Raw genomic sequence first — 10,019 nt, forward strand, 5'->3', positions numbered from 1 at the left:
ATAAGATATCAATACCTACCTTGAAGGTAACAGTACCTAGTAATTTATGATAATTATTTTTATGCAAGGTATCAATACTATTGGATATGGTGCCTTAAGTGTAGTATATTTGTTTTGCATACTTGTATTTTTCTAACAAATTGATTAATAAAATAATCCATTATTTACTTAATATTCTTTGTGTAATGTCCTTAATGGTTTTTGCACGCAAAGTAAAATAGAAGCAAATATTGGCTTAGTGATTATCTAACATTTAACTAATACTAAGCGGTATTACAGGGTCGAATCGTAATATGGAAAGATAACTTACATTAGTAGATAATCTAAACACGTCATTAGTCTAATTGGAAATGAAGAAGCTTATTGAAAGACTAATATGTCACCTATCAAGTCCAATTGGGGAGATGCTTCGTCTTAAACATCAGAGCGAATGACTCCCAAACGATAGACATAGATGTGACTGACAAGATTGACAGTACATCGAGCAAGACCGAAGTAGAATAGATCATATATCACTTTATGGATTTATTCACTTATGGCATTCATAGTGTAACATACTTAAATCCTGTGGATGATGGACTATTTATGCATAACTCGTATACTTTGATTTAAGTAAAAGCTCTAGTTCAAATAGATAATGAACTGAAAGCTGGTGTGTTGAGTATACGTGTTTTGGAATATGTTGCATCATTCACAACAGTGGAATTCATAGCCCGACTAAAGGATAAATGATATCCTCTCATCGGCATTACATAATAGATGAAAAGTAAACATGGTTACTGGTCATATGTTTCTGTGATAAATGACTTGATTACTATTGGATAGTAATTGACTTTTCATGAAGGAAGATGTTAGGAGAACAAATTTATCACAAAGAGATTAAGAAAACCTTATAAGGGTAATACACCTTATGGCAAGGTCATTGGAAGAGCACTGATTAAATAACTTTTGTAATGGTATGTAATTAGTGAGAGCTCAATCAAGATACTATAGTAAAATGACTTTTTGACTAAATGAGTTTATAATTAATAGGTGAAAAGTTAAAAACTTAATTATAAATCATTTGAGCCCTAATTATATATGTTTAATTGATCTTTTGCTAACTCATTAAAACCCAAAATGAATTGCATGTAGAACCAAATGAATGGAAATGAAGAAGTTAGAGAAATAGGTCGCATTCATAAATGAATGTGTTTTCTCGCTAAGTATAGAATTGACTTAAAAGTTAATTTAATGTTTTTAATTATTATTTAATTAATTCTAATTAAATAATTGAAGTTCTAATTGAAATTAAATTAATTAGTTATTATAAATCCATTGAATATGGAAATTAAATATATTTCCTCATATTTTTTTACAATAAAATTGTTACGACTTTAATGTAATTAGAATTAGATTGGATAAATTATATTTAATTGGCAAATTCATTTAGTTAATAAATTAATATTTATTTTAGAAATAGAAAATAAATATTGGGTTGGATTAAATTATAAAATGTTGGGTCAAAAGTCTAATAAGCATATATAATTGGACCCAATACATGAGAGGCCCAATTTGCCTCATATAAATATGTAAGGGGCAACAACCCTAAGGGAATTGAGAGGGTGTGCCGTCCCCACCCCTCTTCTAGTTTGACTAGAATATTTTTTTATTAAATAAATATGACTTTTGTTAAATTTATTCAACCAAGATTCTCTTATCTCTCACTATAAATAATTGACTCTAGTAGAGTTATTGACTTTAGTTTTTACACATCAGTTCCATATATTGTTATTCTGCCAAAAATTAGTGGGAATTTATTTTCTAATAACAAATAATATTTTCTTGGAATTACAATTTCTACAGATTTCGATTTGAGAGAATTACGTTCCTACTGAAAGTAATAAATCATTGTTGGTTTTGGGTTTGGTTCATGTTGCTTAAGCCCACACTTGACACAATTCAGGATACAAGGATAGTGGAGAAGATTGTTCGGTTGAAAGTTGGGAATAATACATATCCATCTCATAAAAAACACAAGCACTCTTTGGGAAAAAGTTTATTGCTATAAATATCACAAACTAGCTTGGTTTTAAAATTTTTAAACTTTTGTCATGGCTGAAAATCTTTTGTAAACCAAATATTTTCCAATAATTGGTACAAGGCCAGGTTGTGATATGCTTATAGGGTAAACCAATATCAAATTTTCTCTCTTACTCATGTTTGGTTAATTTTGATCAAATGTGACAGTCTTGTCATTATATGCATATTTTGGGTTATGTATGAGAATGATTTTTTTATTTTATTATATATATAATTAAGTAATTTTGTCAAAGTTGTGATTCCTAGAAATTAGATTGGATGTAAATTTAGGTTTTATTAATTTTTTTGGGATCCATAATTAGATCATGGACTATCATCTTTACATAGATTTTATTTTATTTATTTTAAAATAATTCATGAGAGTCGAAAACGAACTTTAAGGTTTTTTTTGTGACAAAATTTTATGCTGAATCTCGGAGACCCAAGACATGCAAACCTAACCTAGCCAACCGGTAAAAGATTGGAAATGAGTCAATCGACAAAACTCGATGGCGACTGCTGATGGCCGACAGTTGGCCAACCAGAGCTATGAATTCCACTATTGTAATGTCAATGAGAGGATATCATTTACGCATTAGTTAGGATATGAATTCCACTATTGTAAATGATGCTACATAGTGTAGAAGTTATATACCCAAAGCACCAACTTTTAGTTTATTATCTATTCAAATTCAAGTTTTTACGTACATCAAAGTAAATGAGTCACATATACATAATCCATCATCCACTCAGGATTAAGTTATGCCACACTGTGAAACTCACAAGTGAATGGATCCATAAAAGAATTTAGGATCTATTATATTTGGGTCTTGTCTGATGTACTATCATTCCATTCATTCAAATATATGTCTCTATTTTCTTGGAGTCATTCGCTTTGATGCTCAAGATAAAACATCTCCTCATTTGGACTTGATAGACGACATATTAGTCTTTCCATCAGTTTGTTCATTTTAGATTAGACTAATGACATCTTTAGGTTTATCTACTAATACAAGTTCTCTTTTCATAGTACAATCCAACCATGTAATACCTCTTAGTATTAGTTAAACCTTGGATAACCAGTGAACCAATATTTGTTTCCATTTTGTTTTCTAGTAAAAAAAATCAAGGAAACTATACAAAAGATATTAATGTAATTAATAGATATTTTATTAAACCAATTTGTACGAAAAATACAAGTATACTTAGACGAAAATACTACACTAAGGGCACTAGATCCCAACAACTTTCGCCATCCTTAACATTATACTTACGAAAGAAAAGTTATTACTTTAATTTTAGCATAAGCCACGGATAAACATAGAGATATCTTTCTCCTCTTCAATAAGCTTAATCGAAGAAACATCATACTCTCCAAGATAAGGGAGCTTAAGTAAAACATGTACATCTTCGGAAGTAAATCAAACTCACCCCAAATGGTAATATATTGAATCTAATGCCATTAGTGTAGTTTTTCATCATAATGTACTTGTAATTTTTCAAACAAATTATTTTAATAAAATTCTATCATTCACATTAATATTGTTTGTATTTGTCTTCAACGATTTTTGCACGCAAAGAAAAATGAACAATCAATTCTTGGCTCACTGATTACCTAAAGTTTAACTAATATTAAGTTACATTATGTGGTTGAACCATAATGCGAGAAGACAACTTATATTAGTAGGTAACCTAAATGTTCCATAGTCTAATTAATCAAAATTGAAAAAAATCTATTCAAAGACTATTATGTTGCCTATCAAGTCCAAGTGGGAGATACCTTGTCTTAGGTATTGGAGCGGATGACTCCTAGAGGATAGAAATGCATATGTGCTTTTCTAGGCAGACAATACATTGGACAAGAATGAAGTAGAATAAATCCTAGATCTGTTTATGGATTTATTCACTTGTGATGTTCATAGTGTGGCTTACCTCAATCCCGAGTAAGTGAAAGACTGTATGTGCCACTCATATACTTTGATGTATTGAAAGCATGACTTTAATTGGTAATAGAATCGAAAGCTGGTACATTCAATATATAGATTTTGTATGACATAACTTCATCTACAATAGTGGAATTCATAGCCCAAGAGAAAGGCAAATGATATCCTCTCATTGGCAATACATGGTAGATGGAACAATAACGTGGTTGTTAGAGTTGTTTGACCCGAATCTCGTCACTTGTTAAAGAAATAAAATAAAGAGTCAAAATAGGTGAATCTGTAGGGGTGAAGGACCGAGGGTCGAATGCCGCACAAGTTGAATCCGTATAGGACTATACTTCTTCTATTAGACATTGATTATAACATGGGTTTTTAATCCTTAAATAGATGATGTCGAACTCCTTTTGTATTTTGTGTTTTTCAACATAGTAAATTTCTCCTCCTCTGCTCGTGTTTTTTCTTGATTAGGTTTTCCACGTAAAATCTGTGTATTCTTATTATTCTTTTTTATTGCTTTGTGATCATTCCCACTGCCATTATCAATGTTTGTTATAATAAATTAGTATCGAAGCTTTCGGATTGCTTGTCTCGATCACGGTAATGACGACATTGAAGTAAGATATTCCGTTGTTGGAGCGCATTGTGGTACGTAAAAAAGTAGGCAATTCTTGCGTAGATGCATTTGGAAGATCCCTAGAAACTAAAAAATTTATATACTTTTCAGCACTTTCTAACTAACAATTTTTATCAATTTTGAGCTCTTTTAACATATTTTTTTGTAATTTTATTACAAAATATAAGAATTGGACAAATTAGAAACAATTTTATATTTTTAAGTACTTTTATGCTTAACTTTCAAAGTTTTTCCCATTTTTAGCAGTTTTACGCGATGAAAAAAAACCTAATTTAAAGGACCTTGAGAATGACTAGGATTGCTGAAGCATCTCTTAAAACATCTATCACCTGAGGATAACTGATTATTTGACAACCATAGATGCCCCAAATCAGCTTCCTTGGGCCTATTAAAGAGTTTATTTGATCCAATAAAAATTGAGATGAATTCATTCCTAGCCTGATGTAGAGAAAATGACCCAAAATAATTAAATTATAAGGGACTGATCCATAAGAAAGAGAGCAGCCCAAGCTAACCCAATTTGCTGCCCAAATTAGTCATTTTAAGTTGACTTAATAATTTCAAAACAGCTCCTTACCTTTCTCTCAATGTTGATCAAACCCATCCTCTTTTCATGTATTTTATTTCTAGCCACAAGCCAAAATTAGTAAACTATCCCAACCTACCCTCCCACTTAGCATAGTCGGCCACTTGAGGGAGATTTTTGAGGCTCTTATTTCTATTTTTAGCCCTCAAATATTAGTATAAATAGAGCCCTCAAGTGCCTCCCATACTCATTTATTCACTCATCAAGCATTCATTTCATTCACTCATATTTTCTCTTCTTTCCACTAGCTTTTCCTTTTCCTTTCCATTCCCTCTCTTAAAAAATAGAATTTCTATAGCCTTGGGAGCAATCTTAGTTAGCTTTGTCGGGAGCAATTTGCTTAGTTTCGATGACAACTCAATAAAACAAAGGAAGGAGTGAACAATTTTTGCCTCAAGAACGTCTAGAATCGGCTAGAGATATTTTGTTTTGTTCAATTCATAGACATGATTTCAATTAAGCATTTGATTTTCAATAATATCATGATTGCTTAAATTTATTTGTATTGGAATGATCTGATTTCCTTAGTTTGTTTTATTTAATTTTGTTAAGTGATGTTGTCTGCTTTTTGATCTATTTATTCATGCAAGTAAAATCATGATTAAGTTTTTGTTGCATGATTTTTATGAAGGAATCTATGAATTAAGTAATTAATCCAACCACAATTTTAATTAATTGATACAATACTTGTATGGTGTAATGTTTAATCATGTAGGGATTAAATTTGTAATAATACCAAAACTATTATTACCTTACATAAACACTGTAAATTGTTTTACGTATTAAATTTTAAATCATTAAGCGTAGAAATATGTGAGATAGGTTTAATAATTAATTAAGTTAAATACTTTACTAAGCGTGATTAGGGTTAGTAAATGTTAGATTTAGTCATGAAATTTTCGTAACATCTTTTAATAAATTGAATAATTCTAAAGCGGGAAAGATGATTGTTCCGACACTTATATGTTGTTGTGATAAACTCTTAAGACTTGCCTAACTTTGTGTTTAATTGCATCTTGAGATAATCTTTAGTTCATCAATTTAGAATAATTAATTCACGTTTATTTGTTTACCCATATTTTTAACTCATATTATTTTACTTAAGCCAATTTGTATAAATTTTAACTTTTCACAAAGAATTGCTTAACAGTCCCTGTAAAGACGATAACTTGATATACTTATCACTTTATTACTTGTTACGGTTGTGTACACTTGCACATTTCCGTCGTTCCAAGTTTTTGGCATTGTTGTTGGGGACTATTTTTAAAAAAACATTATTTGTGAAATTGTTAATTTTGCATTTTGGTTTCTTTTTTCGTTCAATTTTAATTCCATTATTTTCTGTAATTGTTTCAGGAGTTTACGAGTATTGATCAAATCATTGACCTATTCCATGTAGATCTTGATAATGAAATGACTTTTAGACAAAGGAGAAGACAAACAGCTTAAAGAAGGACAGAAGATATGAACCTTGAGAACCTGAATAAAAGAAATGGTGAAAATCATGCTTAGAATACCATAATTTTTGCTGATGAGAAGGATCGAGCCTTAAAACAATATGCCATGCCACTGTTTAATTAGCTTAATCCGAGAATTAGAAGGTCCAAGATTAAGGCACCGTAATTTGAGCTGAAGCCAGTTATGTTCTAAATGCTTCGATACTGGTTCAGTTTAATGGAATGCCTACTGAAGATCCTCACCTTAAGCTCAAATTATTTATGGAGGTGAGTGATTCCTTCAATCTAGTTGGAATACTAGAAGATGCACTGAGCCTGAAGTTGTTCACATACTCACTGAGGGATGGACCCAAGCCTGGTTGAACTCATTGCCACCCGATTCCATTACAATATGGCAAGAGTTGGCAGAACGTTTCCTAATGAAGTATTTCTCATATAGAAAGAATGTTAAGTTGTGAAATGAGATCACTTCCTTCCTGCAAATGGATGACAAATCCTTATATGAGGCATGTGAATATTTTAAAAGTTATTAAGGAAAGCCCCATTACGAAATTACGTACTATATTCAGTTAGAGACATTCTATAATGGTCTTAATGCTCATATGAGGATAGTGGTAGATGCTTCAGCGAATGTTGCTCTCCTTTCTAATTCTTATAATAGAACTTATTAAATTATTGAGAGAATTGCTAGCAATAATTATCCATGACCAACCAACTGATAAGCCTCAAGAAGAAATACCAGGAGTACATGAAGTGGATGTCTTCACTTCACTAGCAGCTCAGGTATCTTTGATATCCTCAATGCTTAAGAATCTTACTACTAATGGGTTTAATAATGTTGTAGCTAAGCCACCTAATCAATTCGAGAACATAGCTTGTGTATATTGTGGGGAAGGGCACTTGTTTTAAAATTTCCCATCAAACCCAAAGTCAGTTTTCTACATGGGCAATCATAACTAGAACAAAGGTAGGCAAGAACCGCAGTTTAATTTTTCCAACCCATCATGGCAGAACCACCTGAATTTTTCTTGGAGTAACCAAGGAGTTGGACCAAGTAACACTTATGTGCAACCTAGACAAACCCAACCACCTAGATTTACTTAACAAGTTCAGAAACCACCACAAGTTGAACCTTCTAATAACTTGGAAAACCTATTGAAAGCCTATATGAGAAAGAATGACGCCACTTTAAGGAATTTGGAAAATCAAGTGGGTCAACTTGCTAATGAACTTCAAAATTAACCATAAGGTATTTTTCCCAATGATATGAAAAATTTAAGAAATTCAAGGAAAGAACATTACAAAGCATTGACTCTAAAGATCGAAAAGAAGTTAGAGCCCAACATTGTCAAAATTGAAGAGGAGCCCGCTGACGCTCGAGAAAAAGTGGAAGTTCAACCAAGTGTTGAAACTCCACTTTCACAAGATCCAGAATCTGTAAATTTTGATAAGGTAACCCCTAAACCAGTCAATTCTGATAAACTAGCATCTTCATTAGATGTAGAAAAAATGTCGCAGCAGACGAATTACCTTATACAAGTTAGGAATCCTCCACGACCCTACCCTTAAAGGCTTCAAAAACAAAACCAGGAAGTCCAATTCAAGAAGTTCTTAGACGTACTCAAGCAACTTCATATAAAAATTTCGTTGGTAGAAGTTCTTGAGTAAATGTTGAATTACATTAAGTTTATGAAGGACATCCTATCCAAAAAAAAGGAGACTTTAAGAATTTAATATGGTAGCTCTGACAAAGGACTGCAACGCATTCTTGTAAGATAAGCTACCTCCAAAAATGAAGGATCCATGATGGTTAACCATCCCTTGCAATATTAAGACATCTTATTGTGGTAAGGCATTGTGTGATTTGGGTGCAAGCATCAACTTGAAGCCTATGTCCGTATTTAGAAAGTTGGGAATAGGTGAAGTTAGTCACTACGGTTACGCTTTAATTAGCATATTGATCATTTGCGCATCCAAAAGGAAAAATCGAGGATATATTGGTACGTTTAGATAAATTCATTTTTCATTTTTCATGTTGATTTTGTTGTTATAGATTTTGAAGCAGACATAGAGGTGTTAATCATCTTGGGAAGGTCTTTCTGGGAAATCAGAAGGAATTTAATTGATGTGTAGAAAGGTGAGCTTACCATGCGTGTTCAGGACGACTAGGTAACGTTTAATGTATTTAAGTCTATGCGATTTCATGACACAATTGATGAATGTTCTGTAGTATTCGAATTAGTGGAGTTAGTCGAAGAATGGGAACTCAATTCTGCTGAGGATCTATTAGAACGAGTCTTAATGTCAGACCTTCTAAGTGATGAGGAAGGGGAAGAGTATTTAGTTTGCTTGAAACTAAATCAAGGGGTTTTATTCCTTAATCCCAATTTAAACATTTGGACTTAGTTAAACGGGAGTATGTCCAACCAAAAGTGTCGATCGAGGTGCCACCTAAATTAAAAGTTAAGGTACTTCCTTCACACTTAAAATATGTTTATTTAGGTGATGCTTCTACTTTGCATGTGAATATTTCAGCAAAACTAACTAAAAAGTAGGAAAACAAATTGATTGGAGTGCTGAAATAATTTGAAAAGGCTATCGGATGAACATTGTCGGTATCCGTGGTATTAGTCCATCTGTGTGCATGCAAAAAATCATCTTAGAGGATGGTGAAAAAGGAATGATTGATGGACAACGGAGACTGAACCCCATTATGAAAGATGTGGTACAAAAGAAATTTATTAAATGGTTAGATACGGGTATAATTTATCCCATCTCACATAGTTCATGGGTAAGTCCGGTCCAGTGCCTGCTAAAGAAAAGAATTAGGGTGTATTTATTAAGTGGAGAATGAAAACAATGAGTTAATACCTGTAACACCCTATCCCGTCTCCGTCGCTTAATTAAGGCTTCAGAATATTCGACACATAACGAATCTCAATACACCATAAAATCAATCAAATATTAATTCAAATACTATTTATTCATAACCAATCATCATTCATGGCATTCATACAAAAATGAGGGTTAAATCGAGTATACGGAACCTAAAAATCAACTTGGAAACAATTAGGGACTAATTTGAAATAAAATAGAAAAATGAAGAAAAAACTAAAAACAGGGGGTCACATGACTGTGTGACAGAGCCCAGGCCATGTGGCTTAAGGACATGGTCATGTGTACAAATCGTGTATAATTCGAAAATAGGGTCACATGACTGTGACGTTAGGTTGTGTGTTTGAAATAGGGTCACACGGTCGTATTGTTAGGCCGTGTAACAACATGTGACCATGTGGGAAAAATGTACACCAAAATTAAATAGGCCACATGCCCATGTG

The sequence above is a fragment of the Gossypium raimondii genome, unplaced genomic scaffold (assembly GCF_025698545.1).
Source record: "Gossypium raimondii isolate GPD5lz unplaced genomic scaffold, ASM2569854v1 Contig00255, whole genome shotgun sequence".
NCBI lineage: Eukaryota > Viridiplantae > Streptophyta > Magnoliopsida > Malvales > Malvaceae > Gossypium > Gossypium raimondii.